Below are 18,272 nucleotides of genomic sequence, written 5' to 3'. Positions count from 1 at the left end.
GGTTTGGTTTTTTTTTTGAGGGGGGGGCAAGTTTCTTCAGAGGAGGTTTGCCATTGCCCATCCTAAGGCTAAGGGAGTGTGACTTGTCCATGGTCAACCAGTGGATTCCATGGCCAAACCAGGATCAAACCTTGTTCTTCAGAGTTGCCATTCCAATGCTCAACCACTTCACTACACAGGTTCACTGGTACTGGTGTGGAAAGAGCCATGTCACTGACTCCACTCATATGCTTCCGTTATGGTTATCTTACACAAAAAAATGTATTGGAATAAATATTTTAGTTAGTCACTGATTCTGTTGCCTTGACCCTACCTCCCTTTTTAATTTATTTTATATGTGCTTCTTTTTAAAAAGTATAATAGGATGGTGGGTTCATGAATTCCCAAGCAGATTCTCATGGAAAACAGTACGTATGTTTCCCATTTATAGTTTTATTTGCAGGTGTATACTTCGTGGGTAGGAGTAAGGAGCTTGCTGTAAAGCAGTTATTAGATTTTCTCCTCACAGCACAGAAAGTGATTCAATCCCATCTATGGGAAGGACCAAATCTTTACTCAGTTTCTTACAGTTTCAGAATTGTTTTAAACAGTTTACTAAATATTGGGCTTTTTTTTTAAGATACGTGTTTAGGATATTATCTATGGCGGGTACGACCGTCCAGATGTGCAGCGGTCTGGCCGCCAGCACGCCAGAATTGTCCTGTGGGCCGGAGCTTCAGACCGTCCCACTCCCGCTCGAACAGAAGAAAGAAGCTCCAAAATGGATCGTGCTTTTTTGGTCGCGTTTGGCGAACGTAGCGAGGCGCCAGGCGCGATCGATCAGCACGTCACATCGGCGCAAACGCCGTCTGGACCGCGTGCGTCCGGATACCAAAGAATGCGGCGCCCATGTATAAAGGGCGCCGCCATCTTGTAACGCATTGACTTACGTATTAGGTTTTGGGGGTGCGTACACCGCCCCTTCCTAAGCCCAATGACGTATTCAATACGATTTTTTTGGCGGTTTGTCACCCGCCTATGTGTCTGACAGACACAGACCAAAATAAAGCAGTCCTTATAACTGGAGCATGGCGTTGGCGCAGCTTCCCTGCCGTCTTAGGACACTGCCTTTAAGATAGCAATAACCTGGGAGACATACACAGTGACTAGAGCAGCTTTATTTGACCTATCTTTCAGGGCCCCCCCCCCCACTATAGCATCTTGTAAACACCACAGGCGGGGGCTACGAGCGCAACGCCTGAAAAGATGGGCATATTATTATTATTATTATTATTATTATGATATTATCCTGCTTTCTCCAAATTTGGGACTCAATGTTATAGTAGTTGGGCGAGAGAGAAGGTAGGTGAGCAGTACACATAGCTTTTTTCAGTAGCTGCACAGCTCTGCTCAGCAGGATGCGAGATTTTTTGGGGTCGTTGGCAGTGTCTTCTGCAGATGGAATGTCCTTGGCAATGGTCTGCGACAGGAAAATAGCTGGATCATCCCTTTTGGCATTCCCAGTCCCCTCCCCAAAACATAGAAATAGACTACTTGGTGGTAGGGACGAGCAGATTTCAGGGTGAGTCGGGTGTAGGGGTGAGATGGCCACTGTGTAGTAGAAGAGAATTCCCAACCATCACACAACCATCACATGAGTGTTGATGTCATAAATCGAATTTTGTCATCTTAATTTACAACAGGAGTGCCAGGCAGCAATAGATTCTTTAGGTTTGCCATTCTTATCATTATGCTGGGAGCAGTGTGCTTTAGGGAAACAGAAAAAGGAAATAAGGGTAAGAAGGTTTAAAGATCTCTCGCGTCCCATAGATACTGTGTACGTAACACAAAGGCCAAGACCAAAAACATGTTGTGTGTGGGAAGTATGTGGGGTGGGTTGTGCTGGATGCACATCATTAGAATGTTAATTGTCTCCTAGTCTCTCCGCCAACTGATTTGGTAGGGAATCCGTCAAAGCTGGGATATAAAACATGTTTCGTCGGAGTGGATTAGACCGCGCAGTGGCCTGGTTTGGCGGGCATAGGTAATATACGTTGAAGACAAACTACTGATGGGAAATGTGAATTGAAGTTTACACTTTAGATGAAAGGGGTGAACACATAAGAACCAGTGCATGATTGTCAGAGTAGCGCGAGTGGGGCTTATTAGAATGTGGACCCAATAGGCGAACGAAAATGGGTGGGAATGGGGAGAGTGGAACGAGGTAAAGAACCAGATTTCAAATGGGGGGGGGTTGATTTGGGTGGCGTGGATCCTCGGGGGGGGAGGGTGGGGCAGAGGAGAGCCGTAAGTCCTCAATCTGTTCTGCTCAGTACCACAGCACAATCTAATATTGTCAAGAACAAGTATTTCGAATTAATGGGATCTAATGAAAATATTGCTGCGCTGGTGGGATGGATGGGTGTGAACAATGGGAACTAGGGGCGGCCATTCGCCCATGTGTAGGGGAACGTATGCATTCGTTCCCCTTCGGTTCCCTTCCGAATGCCACCCTTGCGTCTCCGCTCGTAGGGTCCAGGCTCCAACCCGTGTCGATAACTCCAGAGCCAAGGCTCCAGGGGCAGCGGGGGGGATAAGGAGACCTGCTGGGAGGGGGGCTCTGGGTGTGAGTAGGATTGGAAAAGACGAGGATCAGCGACGGGCATAAGCTTGTTACCGTTGCATAAATAAAACCCAGAGTAGAAGATGGGGGTAGCTGATGGAGATAGGGCAAGGAATAAAAAAGACAGGGGGGGGGAGGAGAACGCACGCAACTGCCGGGGGGCCGGAGTGAAATAGCAAAAGAGGTAGATGAGCACAGAGTAAGGAACAGCAATGGGTGTGAAATAAGGGATCGGCTGATCGTGCGGTACTTACTAGAGCAGATAGATAGAGCACATCGTAATTCCGAGACACAAAAAAGCATAAAAAAATATACACAAGAGATACTATCTCACAAAATACCCGAGGGGGTGGCGTGGATGACGAAATTGCGGTATACGTGAGAATGCCCCTAGTCACGATCATTGGGTCAGGTTAACACTGTTTTTTTCGTATATAGCAGAAATTTGTTGGTAGGCGGGTGCTTTTTTATCACGGGGTGTTTGAGAGTTCGCACGAACGCAGCGCGGGTTCCTCCTTGCCAGCATGCAGCCGCCTTATGGGGCAAGCGCCGTACGAAAGGCACGTTTTTCGGAGTTACAAACGGGCCGCGTGGACAAGTAATATAATGCGCACCCAGCAAAGACCAAGAAAACACAGAAAGAAAGATTGGAATGAGAATCATTCTTGCCTGAACTGGAGTCCAGTCAATTGGGCCCTTTCAGGCTTCCCAAGTGTAGAATAGGGGATGGGATTACAAAGTAGGGTGTTTTGCAGGGTGCGCTCACTCCCCAGAGGTTCACATAATGATGAAATTCCCACAAATGATAAAGCTTAAAAGATAGCGCCGTACGGATTTGGACCAGAATTGCGACGGAAAGGCCGGGAGCAGGAGTATCGAAGGCAATAATGCAAAGCCCCCGTTTTATTGGGAGAATAGAAAGAGGTGCGCGCAGGCTAGTGTTGAGAGGTAGCACGGCCCTGAATGATGATGTACAACAACGAAGACAAGTTTGTGATATCAGTACCACGCAGCGGGTAGAGGGTAGGGAAGAGAGCGTATCTGAAACAAAGGAGGGCTGGAAGGGACAGGCACAGGACGCTAGGCGACATTGGAGTCCCCAGCAGGCAGGCAGGCAGGCAATAGACAGGGCAAGAATAAGGGTAGACGCAAATACTGAAATCTAGGCGGCCCCGGGGGACGGCGGGCGGCCGGCATAAAGGAGGCCATGCGGGGCCCGGTGCAGCAAGGATAGACAAAATACCCCCCAGCGGGGCCGGGAAGAGGAAACGAGGGGGAAGTGGTCTCTAACCAGCGAGAGTCAGATGCGGCGGAGCAGGCGTCGGAGGAAAGGACAGAAGCACGTGAGGAGGCGAGAGGGATTGAAAAAAAGCTGACAGTATAGGTTTCTGGCAGCATGATATCTGCTTTTTGGGGTAATTACATGCTCCTTGGCAGACTGATACTGTGGTTTTATATGAACCATTGCACTTGGGCAGAATCACGTTATGAATGGTTTGTTTTGGGGGGGTGGCTTGTGACAAAAGATTAAAGAAGGCACTAACCCTTTATTTTGGGAGATGGGGATAGAGATTGTGCTTGGATGCGTTGTGTGTGGGAGGGTGCGTTGCCGTGTAGGAACACTGAGGGAAACGCAGGGAACAACCACTGCTGGCGCTTGCGGGGGTGCTGTTGGCACTGCTTGGTTCTTGTTGTAGTTGGCATGCTCAGCCTGGAAGGAATTTATACATTGGGTCTGCTCCTGTGGAACTTGGGACTAAAAATGTTTGGGGCCATAATGGGCTGCCTGACCTTGTTAGCAGGTTCAAATGGGCCATCAAAATTGTGGGAGGGATGTTGTGCAAGTTGAAACCTAACCATGTTCAATATTGTAGTTGTGGCACTATCTGAACTATGTGCATGGTGCCCTGCTGCTTTTGGTATTTAACATTGGTGCAATGGATTTCCATGCTGCATGCTGGGAAGCTTAAGACGGGGTCACCCTGAGGTAGGTACTTGTTGGATGAGGCAGTTACTTGTAAACTATATTTCAGAGGAAGCACTGGAAAAACTACATCGATATTGCTTGCTGGTGCCTAAGAAACCCTTGAGGAATTCATTGAGTCATGGTCACCATAATCACACGTGACTTGAAGGCACATATACCCACTGTATCGGAAATTTTGGGCCACACAGAATAATTACTTGCTTGCTGATTGCTGCTGTGCTCATGACTTGATGTGCCTAGTCACTATGTCATGATTTTGTGTCTTGGATGAGGTTTGGGATGGTGTGCAATAATATGTCACTTGGGGGCCCATAAAATTGTGAAGGTCCTTTTGTGCAGGTTTCAGGGACAAATTAGATTTCTGGCGATTTTGAAGGGACTGGCTATTGATTATTGGCACAATTGAGCAGGGGTCATTGGTCTGAAAGCTGAATTTGTTGATGCACAGCTTGCTGGTTCCCTAGCTAGATGTTACATCTGGACACACTCCACAAGCAGAATCAGATGTTTGGTGGACTTGGTCTGTATCTTAGTTGGTAGGGGTTTCTTAACGGTGGGGATCATGCTGTGCGCTGGAGGTAGAACGCATGGGAGGTGGAGGGAGAAGGTGGGTAATTGGTGTTGATGTGTTGGTAAGGGACAACTAAGGTGAGTTCCGGTGGAATGCAACTGAGCGATGGCTGTGATAAATAAAGTGTCCACGCAATGCAAAGACACAAGTGAGGGTGGGGGTGAAACTCAAGTATGAATGCCCCCATTTAGTGGTAAAATTAGACAAGACGGGTATATTGTGCTGGGGTGGGAAGAAATTTTTAGCATTGCAGGTTCATGGGGTCTCATATTGTTTTGAATGGTTCCGTAAGGAAAATGAGGGTTGGCCAGTCTGGTGGTCAGCGGTTGCTGTGGAAAGGGTGTGTGTTCTCAACTCGACTAGTGTTTAGCGGAAGAAAAGTGAAAGAAGGAGTGGCACGGGTGGATTAACAAAGGGGTAGGCAGGGTCAATGGCCCTTCCACTCGGGTTCATGTATAGGCTTTGTGATATGGGATGGAAACAAGCTTACTGCATAAGTAATAGTATCAGGTCATGTGGCATATGGAAACACATAATAAGACACCAAACCAAGGAATTGGTTTACCATAAAAGACAACTATTGGGGGGGGAAGCGGGCGCGTGGGGCGTGCGATGTTGTCTCTGGTGCTGTCCTATATTGCGGCGATGTGGGCATGTTCCATGGGAGCGCGACACCACTGATCGGGGAGTAATCGGTATTATTGTAGGAGGGTAGTTGGGGTGGTGTATGGTATTTAACGAGAGGATGCTGAGGGTTAAACGGTTCTCGACATCCCTAAAACATAGGCCTGAGATAGATGAGGGCTGAAAGGGGCGTGGCGGTGGTATACTATGTGGAAGACCATCGCCCAAACCGCATGGTCTGGAAGCCCTAATATGTAATGGTGGCGGCTGAGTGAGCGCATCCCATCCACACGAGGCACCGCGCATCGTTGAGCTAAGGCAGGGGGGTCGGCAACCTCCGTGGGCCACGCGGCCGTGGGGGCGTCCGGGGCGTCGGAAGGTCCGGCCGCAGCCCCCAGCTGCTCCTGCCGCCGCCGCTGCCGTCGCGGCGGTCGCCCGCGGCCGGCTTTTCGCCGCTCTGGCGCCGCCATTTTGGGCGAAAAAATGGCAGCACCCATAGCGGCCTCTGGGGCTATGGGCCCGCCATTTTTTCGCCCAAAATGGTGGCACCCAGAGTGGCCGCCGCAGCAGCGCAGCAACGGCAGCGGGCCTCTAGGAGGCCCTACTGTCTCTGGGACCCCCCGGAGGGCTCCCAGGGCAGCAGGGGGCCTCTGGGAGGCCCGCGCCGTCTCTGGGACCCTCCAGGCGGGCTCCCAGGGCGGCAGGGGGCCTCTGCAGGGCCCTCTGCCATCCCTGGGGCCCTGCAGGGGCTCCCAGGGCGGCAGGGGGCCTCTGCAGGGCCCGCTGCCAGCCCTGGGGCCCTGCAGGAGGGCTCCCAGGGCGCAGGGGCCTCTGCAGGGCCCTCTGCCATCCCGGGGGCCCTGCAGGAGGCTCCCAGGGCGGCAGGGGGCCTCTGCAGGCCCCTGTGCCATCCTGGGGCCCGGCAGAGGGCCCCCAGGCGGCAGGGGGGGCCTCTGCAGGGCCCTCTGCCGTCCCTGGGGCCCTGCAGGAGGCTCCCAGGGCGGCAGGGGCCTCTGCAGGGCCCGCTGCCGTCCTGGGGCCCTGCAGGAGGGCTCCCAGGGCGGCAGGGGCCTCTGCAGGGCCCTCTGCCGTCCCTGGGGCCCCTGCAGGAGGGCTCCCAGGGCGGCAGGGGGCCTCTGCGGGGCCCCTGTCGTCTCTCTGCGGCCCTCCAGGTGGGCTCCCATGGCGCTGGGGGCCTCTGGAAGGCCTGGTGCCGTCACTGGGGCCCTCCAGGGGTTCCTCCAGCACTGGCAGGCCCCCCCAGCTTTTTTGCTGGTCTCTGATGGGGCCTAGGGCCCCGGCAGGGGCCAGCAAAAATGGGGAGGCCTGGCCCCGCGGAGGGTGGAAGCTCGCCCCCCGGCATGCGGCCCCGCCCCTGGAGGGTGGAAGCCAACCCCGGCATGTGGCCCCACCCCAGAGGGTGAAGTCCACCCCTGGCACGTGGCCCCGCCCCGGAGGGTCGAAGCTCCACCCCCCAGCTTCGGCCCCCCAGTCGCCTGAGGGACAGCAACCCGGCCCCCGGCTCAAAAAGGTTGTCTACCCCTGACGTAAGGGATGCTCAGTGTCCACACATTTCTGCACATCCATTATGATATGAGTGTGCCATTGGCGCAGCTCCTGAGACATCCCCCAGTGAATGAAAATAAACGCCAGTTTTTCTGGGTTCTTTTTACTCCAGAGGGATGCTGTGCGGTTCGGTGGCTGCGATGTCCCTCCGAAGGGAAACAGGCTGCTGCTAGCCCACCCTTTTGGGGCAGTCTGTCCCAGGCCATAGTCTTCCTTTTTATCCTATTTTAGCAACAAATACTCAAACAAACTAACTTTTAAGCATTTCATTCACTTCCAGGTTTGCTAGGATTGTGTGGTATGACCTCTATGACCCACAGAGAATCCAGAGGGTGATATGAAAGTTGTCCCCAGAATCTTCAGACCATTTCACCCCATCCTAATAGACAATTCAACATTTTGAATAGATGTGGGAAGTGCAAACCTGTTCTTTATTCTAGAGTCTCTAGGGAACTGATGGAATGCAGATTACACTAAATTCTTCCTCTCATTTCTCTTTAAGGAACCCAGGGAGCCTATTGAAATCCAAACTGGTATCTGGAGGCATACCAGTCTAGATCTAAGAGATAAGAAAGGAGAACTGTTGCTAAGATAACAGAGTAAGGTGGTAAAGAATTACATGTGGATATAGGACTTGTCTATACTAGCTGAAAGTCCAGGGCCAGCTCAGGGAAAAGGAAGGTAATTACCACTACCACTTCTTCATCAATAGCAGGTCTTTGAAAAGGCTGCCTTACACGCCACCACTTCTGCTAAGGTTAGAAGAAGGAGTCTGTGTGATGAATGAGGAAGAGGTAGAGGGACCCCTTTTACCTCTACTGGATCTGAATTGGTCATTGCAGTGGCCACACCCACTGGATCAAACCCAGTGTGATAGTGCAGCAGTAACTATTTGGACTGACCAAGCCAACATTACATCCACTGCATTGACTTGTCCATGTGGAGTTGTCATTGCCACTTCCTCACTGTCAGGAGCTCCACAGGATGGCTGCCCAGCATACCAGTGCTTCTGGTGAGGGTAAAATGGGGTGCCCGTGTGATCAATGACAAGGAGAGGGTAGACTCCATAACTGCATGGCTGGATGCCTCCTGGAGACATCACTGCCAGTGATTGGGGGAGGAGTAGATTGCTGGGATTAGAAGAAGAACAAGCACACCAGGAAGCCTTTCCATGGGCCTTTTGGTGGCAAGGAAGCAACAGTGCCAGTGGCTCTGTGGACAGGCCATCCTTTCCCCTTGTACTGTTCAGTGTGGGGAAGATGGATGGCATATCTCTTGGCATGTGGACAACTGGCTTGGCCTGAATAGGGCCCAATCCAACTGTTCACACAGCAAAACCCCCATGCTCACCTTGAGATTTGGGGAAAACCCTTGACCAGATGATCTCCTTTTCCAGGACATGTTTGACATTTCAACCTTCTGTCGAGAAGGAATTCGAAAATGTCCTCCATTTTGAGCATGACTAAAAAGCATGCATTTATATTTATATTAGTGTGGGGTTTTTTAGCTTTTATTTTGTAATTCCCTTCATTTTTTTCTTGAATGTCCTACAATTTTTGATGCCTTGTCCTCCTTTGCAGTTATGACATCTGGTCACCTTGATTTTCCCTGGCTTCCTTACTCTGAAGCAAAGTTGGGTAAACAGTGTAAACCCATGGTATTTCTTCAGAAGTTGACAAGTGTAATGGAGACAGACTGCACTGGCTTTGGGCAAGTTTGGGTTTTTTTTGCCTGTGTAGCCAAGCCATTAGAGAGAGTTTCAGTGTCCCTGCACTTGGCCCTAATTAGGAAAGCTTTCCTCAGCTCTTCCTTAACCTTGCATCTTGTGGTAGCTAATGGCCTCCATGTCATCTGGTATTAATGGATGGTATTAATGGCTTTATCTGAATAGTGGGGATCTTCCTGCTCTGATGATACCCAGGCTGGAGTAGTGTAACAGGCTCTGAAGCTTTTCCACCTTAAGAGATAGTTTAGTAGCTTCAGTTGTCACCTGCCTGGATATTTGAAGGGTGAGGTTCTGGATGGACTGCTCATGACACATCAGTACACATCAGTACCAGAGGAGCCGTGGTGGTGTAGTGGTTAAATGCCTGTACTGCAGCCACTCACTCAAAACCATACGGTTGCGAGTTCAAGACCAGGAAAAGGGCTCAGGCTCAACTCAGGCTTGCATCCTTCCAAGGTTGCTAAAATGAATACCCAGATTGTTGGGGGGAAATTAGCTTACAGTTGTAAACCGCTTAGACACTGCTTAGGCAGTATGAAGCGGTATATAAATGAAGCTTGTTTGTTTGTTTGTTCCACTAATTACCAGTATTACCTTCTGACCCACCTTTAAAATTCTAATTTTTTGTGTTGCATTTGGGACAAAGTTACTCAAAGGATCCCACTCTGTATTAGGCTGCCATTGGAAACCATTCAGAAACTTCAGCAGTAGTAAGACTACTGCCTTGGGATGTTTATAGGGAGCATATAACTCCCTTGCTGAAACAGCTTTACTGGCTACCAGTCTATTTCTAGGCAGAATTCAAAGTGCGGGTTATGACCTAGAAAGCCCTATTTGGCTAATATCCAGACTACCTGAAAGACCTAGCTCTGTATAGCCTGGCTGAGTTTTAATATCTCTATGGGAGGGCTTTCTCTTGGTTCCACCACCAACACTGGTACATTTGTTGAGCACTTGGGAAAAAGACTTCTCAGTGGCTGCTCCCAACCTAGGGAATTATCTTCTAAAGGAGGCTTGGTTGGCCCCCTTTCTGCTGTCTGCTCACTGGCATGCAAAGATAAACATGGCTGGGGTAAGGCAGTGGGTGTACTGGTAATGGGTTTTAATAGATGTTCAACTGTTCCAAATTAATGGTTTTAAGTGATTTTTTAAAAGTATTACCGATTGTTTTAACTGCTTTGGGTCCTGTATGAGAGAAAAACAGGATATAAATAAAATAAATAAATACTGTCTGTCTTCACTTAAGAGGTTCAACTTACAAGCCCTTTCTCACTAGTCTTTCACTGAGGATGGTTAAGCTGATGAATACAAGTGAAAATGCCCTTTTAATGACAGCTCCACACACCTCCAGAATCAAATTCTGTTGAGGATTCATCTGGCTTTAAGATCACCTGCTTTTGCTGTCCCTTTTGTAGTTCTAGAACTGCTTCTAGAGTTTCATTAATAACTGCTTTTTATTGATTTTTTTTAAAAAATGTATATTTATTAATTTTTATTGTATTTTCAAGTCTTCTTCTCAAGAAGGTTTTACTAGATAGGTTCAAAATAATAATAACTATATAAATAAGTTTTTGGTCTGTGGGGAAAAGAAAACTATTATCAGAAAAAAATTAAGGCAGAGATGTATATACGAAGTAATTTCCAAGCACAGAAGGTCCAAAGCACTTTGCTGATATCTGCAGTTGGCTTGCTTTTGGAAAATAATTAGCAATCTTTGGGGCAGCATAATATAATGATGTTGATTCATATTGCCACTTACATGCTGATTTCTGTCAGGAGCTAATTTAGTGCACACATCCTTCAATGAAAAAGATGATGCTATAACTTCTCATATCCTGCAATCGACAAAGTTTTTCTAACATACTTCTATTAATCTCATCCTTTAGAAATCTTAGTTAGGGACTTTCTAAAACCATCTGGAAACAGGAAATTATTTTCTCAATGGCAGCATCATTCCCTTGAAAACATGTTCGGGAATTGCCAGTCATTTTAGCTTGCCCTCCCCTCCCTTCGCCATTAAATTCTACATGGAGAAATGGCAAAGGGGCACAGCAATACCTTTTCTTCTGTTTGACATTCCATTTTGTTTGTCCTCAAAACATTGCCAGTATTTTGGGAACTTTATGCGACCGTAGAGATGCTAGTTTGTTCTGACCCAGATGGTGCTCTTCAAAAGAGCGAGGGGGAGTCTGCCATTTATTCCACAGCAGGGGGTCAAAGGCAATGAGAACTCATCAGTTTCTCTGGACTTGCTTTTTTGTGCCTGCATTACTCTTTTGGCACAGCCAGGATTTCCTTGTGCTAATTGCAGTGGTACAGGGAAACAGAATTGGTCTCTGGCAAGAGATGGTTTAATACATGGCAAGAGATGGTTTAATACATCTCAGTGCAATCTTGTACTGAGATGTATTAAACTGAGAATATGGCTTCTAAAGAAAATGTTTCACAATGTAAGTGTCAATGCACAACAAGGACAATTACTTGCCTTTTAGAAGGAAATGATGTTTGGTGTGGGAATGTTTTTTCTAGGTTACATGTATTTTTTTTTGCCAAAGTCTGGAGCGTACAGGCTTTGTAGAGATTCCTCCAACAATCTAACACCTCCCAGTTTCCCACCCTTTTGAAAAGAGTAAGTGACTGCTGGTTAGCTTCAGCTTGGAGACAAGCAATATTTTTGTGCTAACTATAGTATAGTGGAATCACAGCTGACAGAGTCAAAATCCTAGGACTTTTTGATGAGCAGGGACTATGACAGCTTGAACAGTCACCCTCTTGGACTCCCTCTTCCCCCTTAGATTTTTCCTGTAGTCTCTAATATAATTGGAGGGGAAATGGAATCTGCCATCAACAATGTATTGTTATCGGATATAAAAACTTACCACTACACCACTGAATCAAAATACAATTAAAGTTGTGATGTTTTTGTTCTCAGAGCCACCATCAAAGTAAAGTTGTCCATGAGTTTAAATATGAGAGTGGAGAGGACTGCATGGATGAGGGTGGAAGACAGTGTGATGTGCTAGCAACAGCTCAGTTGCGCTAATGAAGCTAATGCTGCCAAACCACTATGTATGCATTTCTCTTCATTAACATGACAACAGTGAGAACGGAGGTGGTGTGATAAATTAAAGTAGTATACTGAGCTTGAGTTTTAACTAGGAACCAGGAAGTTACTAATTACAATTTTGCCTCTACCATAACCTCATGAGAGCCAGCATGGCATAGTGGTTTGAGTGTTGGACTAGGGTATGATTCCCCACTCAGCCATAAAACCCACTGAGTGTACTTGGGTAAATAACACTCTTTCAGCTTCAGGGGAAGGCAGTGGCACACCTCCTCTGAACAAACCTTGACATGAAAACCCCATGATAAGCCAGAAACAACTTAAATGCACACAACAGCAACAATATAACCTCATGGGATACCCATAGAAAAACCACAATAAATCAGCCCTCTCCTCTACAACTTTGGTGGTAATAGTATGTCATCCCTCTTTCTTTTCCTCCTGCTGTTACTTTGAATTTGAACTACACACTTTAATGTGAAGAACACACTGAAAAAGAGAGGTTTAGATAGGAAGCTTAATTAATAATAAGATAACAATAAAATAATGAACAGTAGAAGAGTGTTGTTATTTGTTGTTGTGTGCCTTCAAGTTGTTTCCCACTTATGGCAACCCTAAGGCAAATCTATCATGGGTGTTTTGTTTTTTGTTTTTGGCAAGGTTTTCAGAGGGGGTTTGCCATGCTATCCTCTGAGACTGAGAGAGCGTGACTTGACCAATGTCACCCAGTGGGTTTACATAGCCAGGCTGGGATTCAAACCTTGGTCTTTAGAGTCCTAGTCCAACATTCAAACCATCACACCACACTGACACTGCTCAAAAGAGCATAGCATTAGCAATAATAGAAAACAAGACAGTGGGACAACTTTCCCTATCTAAAACCAGAGTAGAACTAACAAATGTAAAAGGCTAAGAGATTTTAAAAGTTCTTAACCTGAGAGCATGTAAGACGTCACACCTGGTCAGGACTCCCCAGGGGCAGAATTCCAAAGCTGAAGTTCCTCAGTCAAGGAAGTTGCATTTGTGGTCATGCTACCTATCTTACCTCTATTCCAGCATGGGAGAAAAATAGGTGAACATAAATACTTCAGTCTGTTGTAAGTCTTGCCACAATATGCACAAAGCTCTTTAATAAGCAGTTTTGCTTTATCTTGTGCAAGTTACTGGTATCCATTGAAATACTAACATAATATCACAAAAGCCGCTACCACCATAATAGTAGTATAGTAGTATCATCAGAGGCAAAATAAGTTTTAAAAATAAAAATAAAATAAAGGTATATCACATATTAAAAGGAGATTACATGATATTGTCATTTGTGTAGTGATTTGAGTGTTGGACTAGGACTGGGAGACCAAGGTGAACACTCTGCTCAGCCAAGGAAACTCACTGGGTAATCTTGGACAGGTCACGCTCTCAGCCTCAGAGGAAGGCAATGGCATCCTCCTGAACAAATCTTGCAAGGAAAACCTAGTGATAGGAATGCCTTGAGAATACAATATATATACCTTTGGTAAGTCAGATTCTCTCTGCCTAAGAGGAAGGCAATGGCAAACTCACTCGGATCAAATACGGCTAAGAAAGCCACATGATAGTTTTGCCTTAGAGTCAACATAAAATACTTGAAGACACAAAACAAAAATAAATTTGTGTGGAAGGAAATGCCAGTACTCTTCCATTACTATCTTTATTATTATTGCAGCAATTACATTATGATCTCCCATTTTATTTTTAATTTAGGTCTTCAGTCAAACCACAATGAAACTTCTGAGAAGGAAATCTATTCTTCTTACTGGGTATTTGGAATACTTGATAAGGCGGTGCTACAGTGAAGACAGAAATGACCCGAAAAAACCTTTTGTAAAAATAATCACACCATCTCACATTGAAGAAAGAGGATGCCAGCTCACACTGACTTTCTCCATTCCAATTGGCCCTTTGTTTAAGCAACTGGAAAAAAGAGGAGTTGCTGTAAGTAACCTGATCTTCATACTTTCCATTTCTACATGCTTTATTTTATGGAGATAATGGGGATATATTAGTAACTCTTGAATTGCTTTTGTATTGTAATGATTTTTTTATTGTGATTTTGTATGGTGATCCTCACTCCACCAAACCAAAGATGTATAGCTAGAGAGAAGGCTCTGATGTAAATGCACAACATTAAGATGTGGAGTAGTATGCTAAACAGGAGAGGAGATGGAATCAAAAGTGCTAGGAAACTTTTTAAAACTTTTATAAAAGTTCAAAGAAATAAGTAAGAAAGAAAGAATATGTATCACTGCCTGATCATGGGAAGAGTAAGCACTGGAACGTGATAGCGAGAGAAAACAAATTGCAGTGAGCACAGAAACCAGGTGTTACTTGTTTTGCAAAAGGTGTGCATGCTGATTGCATTTGAGAGCCACCTAGCAATAGGTCATATTCATATTTCTGTGTATGGTCTTACAGTCTACCAATAATTTAGAATTTGAGACAGTCATTCCATGTATATCATGCAAAGTCTATAAAGTCTACTTACAGCCAGAACAGATGTCCCTGAAGGGGTGGCTTCAAGCTTCCCCTGCCAAAGACGAACTGGGGCTGCGGAAAACACATGCCGCAGCCCCAATCCACACTGAACCCAGGCCAAATAGGAGAAGAAAAGATCCCCTCCTATCTGGGCCAGGAAAGAGTGGGCTTTCCCAGCCCTGCCACAACCCCAGAGCAGCTTCAAGACACTCCAGTGGTGTGTGATATGTAAATGCTGTGCTCCAAAGATTTCTGGAAGCAGGCTTTAAAGGGCCATCTGTTTCAGCCTTCACTTGGAAGACAGAATAACAGAAAAATATATGAAGATAAAGGAAACTACTCTGACATAACATACTTTATAAATATTGGTTTTTTTTAATTATATTTCCCATCCACATCCCCCACACACACAAATTATCAGAGTCCTAAAGCACCAGTTGCCAGAACACCAGGCCTTCTGGGGCCACCATTTTACTGTTCACCTCCACCTCAAAGCTACAATATCAGTGGCAGGAAGATCAAAGTTAGAACTGCTGTTTTCAATTCATCCCTTTCCATTTCTGAACCAACTCGTGAAAATTGAAATTAATCGTGCCTTTTTGTACTGTGAGACATAGCTATCTTGTGGGGAAATTAGCGCTATCCTTTGCTCTGCTATTCAAACAAAGCAAATCCAGAGGCATCATCTGAGGCAACTGGGAGTATGGACTGCACTGGATGACAATCCACAGTGAAGTGTCACCCAGTGGGCCAGTATACCTGGAGGCACTGGCAGGATTATTAGGCGAGTGAGAGAGGGTGGTGCCTCTCTTTCCCTCTCACCCAGAAACCATACCAGACTCTGAATTGGTGCTCCACAACCCACAGCACCACCCTCCTCAGCAGTTGGCAGGCAGGAGGAGGGCAAGGCAGTTCACTGCCACCACTCCCCATTCACACAGGATGACACCAACCACAGTAATGCTGCTGAGCAGAGCTAGGGTTGCAAAGGAATGGGGTTTCTCATCTCTTAATTCCTATTTTAGTACCTATCTTCCTCTTTTCCATGCACAGCCACCACTGATGGGAAGAGCCATAGGATGACTACAGAATGGCCAGTTTAGAAGCAGAGAGGGAACTTGTGCAAAAATTATGCTATATCCTATAGGCACTGAAGAGAGGGAATAAAAGAGAAAGATGTACAAATGATCTTGCAATGGCGATTTCATATTTGGATCTTTCTGTTTTTAACATAGTAAAAGAAGACATATGGATATAATTCTAACATGTACACATGCACACACATGCACACAAATAAAACTATCACAGTGTCATAAGAAATGGTTTGCATAGATAGATAGATGTCCCAAACATTTCAAGCTATAGAATATGCAAAGGAATTAAGTTCTCTACTCTGTTCACTTTCTGATTGTCAGTGAAAAGACAGATGTATGTCTTGTTTCACTGCTGATATACATGCGGGTACATGGACCCTTACAGCTGTTCCTATGAGCTATGAGAATTACACTGTGACTCATACAAGCAAGTTGCTAATTGTTTACTAGGGAGAATTTGGAATGCTGGCATGTGTATATGCTTATTTGTCTTTGAGTATGCTTGTTTCATCCTCAGAGAAAACATCCCATAGCAATTCTCTTGCTTAATGTGAAGTCGAAGGCTTTCTTAACTTTTTTCTCTCCACCCATTCCAAGTTTTTTCACATTAAAATGTGACAAAGCATCAAATTTGCATTAAAAAACATCAGATTTGCATTTTCCACCCAACACTTTTCAACTTCCTGCAGTCCTTTGCACATCAGTTTAACAGCTCCGTCCTAGCTGTAGTTACCTGAGAGTGAACACAGTGACACTTGCACACAAGGCGACTCATTACTGAGGAAACAGGCATAGTGTTGTACTCTCAATGCCTTATAGAAAAATGTTACACTAGTAGTCCATCCTTTCCTTCTCCCCTTAAATCCAGTTTCTATAGACCAGAAATTAGGGGATGCATGGCATTTGACTACTATTATAATAGGAACCACAGTATTAATGTGAGCATTGTTGTGTTTCACTTTGAGAAATAAATGTGAATGTGAAGCTGTATCAATTTACTGAATGTTTATTTGCTGTTTTGCAGTGTGACATGCGGGAACCCAACGCTCTCCGTGTTGCTCCAGTTCCTCTCTACAATTCTTTCTGTGACGTGCACACATTTATTGAAATCCTGGGATCTGCAATGCAATTACATCTGTAAAGCAAAGAGCAAACACTACAGCTCTTTCCTGATCTTATTGATGGTGCAGCTGTATCTTTTAATCTATTTCTGACTAAGATGCATCAATGCTTTTGAGCATTTTGTTTGTTTCTACTAGGCTAGGCTACATTCCACCAATTTACCCTCAAAGATTGATTTTGCTTGGATAGTTATTTTCAATATACTTTTTATTAAAACTCATATTTCCATTCATTGTTACTCCAGAAATTAATAGGCCTTGCCTATTTTAATAGGGATGATTTTTAGCATTTTACATACTTTCTTCATCTACACAATTCTGTTTTACTTCATATTACAAGTGAAACAGAAAGACAGCTGCAAATATCAGAATATCTTTCTGTTCTTGTTGTGTGGAATAACATGACGTACGGAATACTGTGACTGTCATCTGTTTACATTTCAATCAGCATTTATATTAAAGGGAATTTTCATGTATCTTCAGGTAAATTCACAGATTCACACTCATTGACACATAAGCAGAATTTTAGAATCTACAAATAACTTCTTTAGTTCAAGGCCATCCTATTATTTCATGCGCTTTGTATTGAATTGTTGTACTGGCCATTTATGAGGAGATATTGTTGAGTTTATATAATGGGGCAGCTGCTATGAGTATGGGAGGGAAGAGGAAGGTGAACCTAATCTTCTCTTCCCTCGGTGAGGTTTCATAAGGGATACATTAAAGATCTTATAGCTTCCACATATATAATTACATTATCTAATCTATATGCTGCAGTTTCTGTGTAAATATGCTTTAAGATACCACCTTAAAGACTATGGAATCTTTTAAGAAAAAAATTCCTGCTGATTGTAAGAGTGAAGATGCTGTAAAAGGGGAGGGGGGAGACACATCTTGCTGTAAGTAGTCATCTATATACTTTGGATCCAAGGCCTGAAATAAATGGGCCTCCATGCTCATAGGGGTATTGCATCACATGAGCAAAAGTACAAAAATGAAATGGATTTTGTCTTCCCATCCCCACAGTTTTTCATGCTGTCCCACAATGCACCAGAGGGTATTTCATAATTCCAGAGTAGATTTCGAAGTTACATGGGAAACTGAGAGAGGGATGGCAAATTTCTCCTTTATAATTCTGTTTAAGAGAAGCAGCTTCATCAGCACAGTGAAGGAGACAATCCATTCCTTGATCACTATTCACAGAAGTTCAACCACCTTATGCTATGTTATTATACGATTTTGGTTTTGTAAAAGTGGTCAAATAATACATAGAACATAAGGTTGGACACGCTACATAAAATCAGTCAGGAGCAACTCAGTTTCTAGGTTAATATGCAGTTTTCTGCAAACATGCGTCTATCTAATTTACACAACATTTTAAGATGTACACTTATAGCATTTTGACT

General features: G+C 45.3%; 1 protein-coding gene across 1 annotated transcript in view; it reads left to right on the top strand.

Moving 5' to 3' along the window:
* Nucleotides 1-17,354, top strand: part of KYNU (kynureninase) — a 145,002-nt gene extending 127,648 nt beyond the window's left edge. Inside the window, exons 11-12 of the transcript XR_006102404.1 lie at nucleotides 13,881-14,111; nucleotides 16,770-17,354. The gene's annotated coding sequence lies outside the window, so the exon portion shown is untranslated. The remainder of the gene's footprint in view (nucleotides 1-13,880; nucleotides 14,112-16,769) is intronic.
* Nucleotides 17,355-18,272: the final 918 nt, after the last annotated feature.

This window comes from Sceloporus undulatus, chromosome 1 (assembly GCF_019175285.1).
Source record: "Sceloporus undulatus isolate JIND9_A2432 ecotype Alabama chromosome 1, SceUnd_v1.1, whole genome shotgun sequence".
Taxonomy (NCBI): Eukaryota; Metazoa; Chordata; class Lepidosauria; order Squamata; family Phrynosomatidae; genus Sceloporus; species Sceloporus undulatus.
Note: the sequence above shows the minus strand (reverse complement) of the source record. Positions and strands in the feature narration are given on the sequence as shown.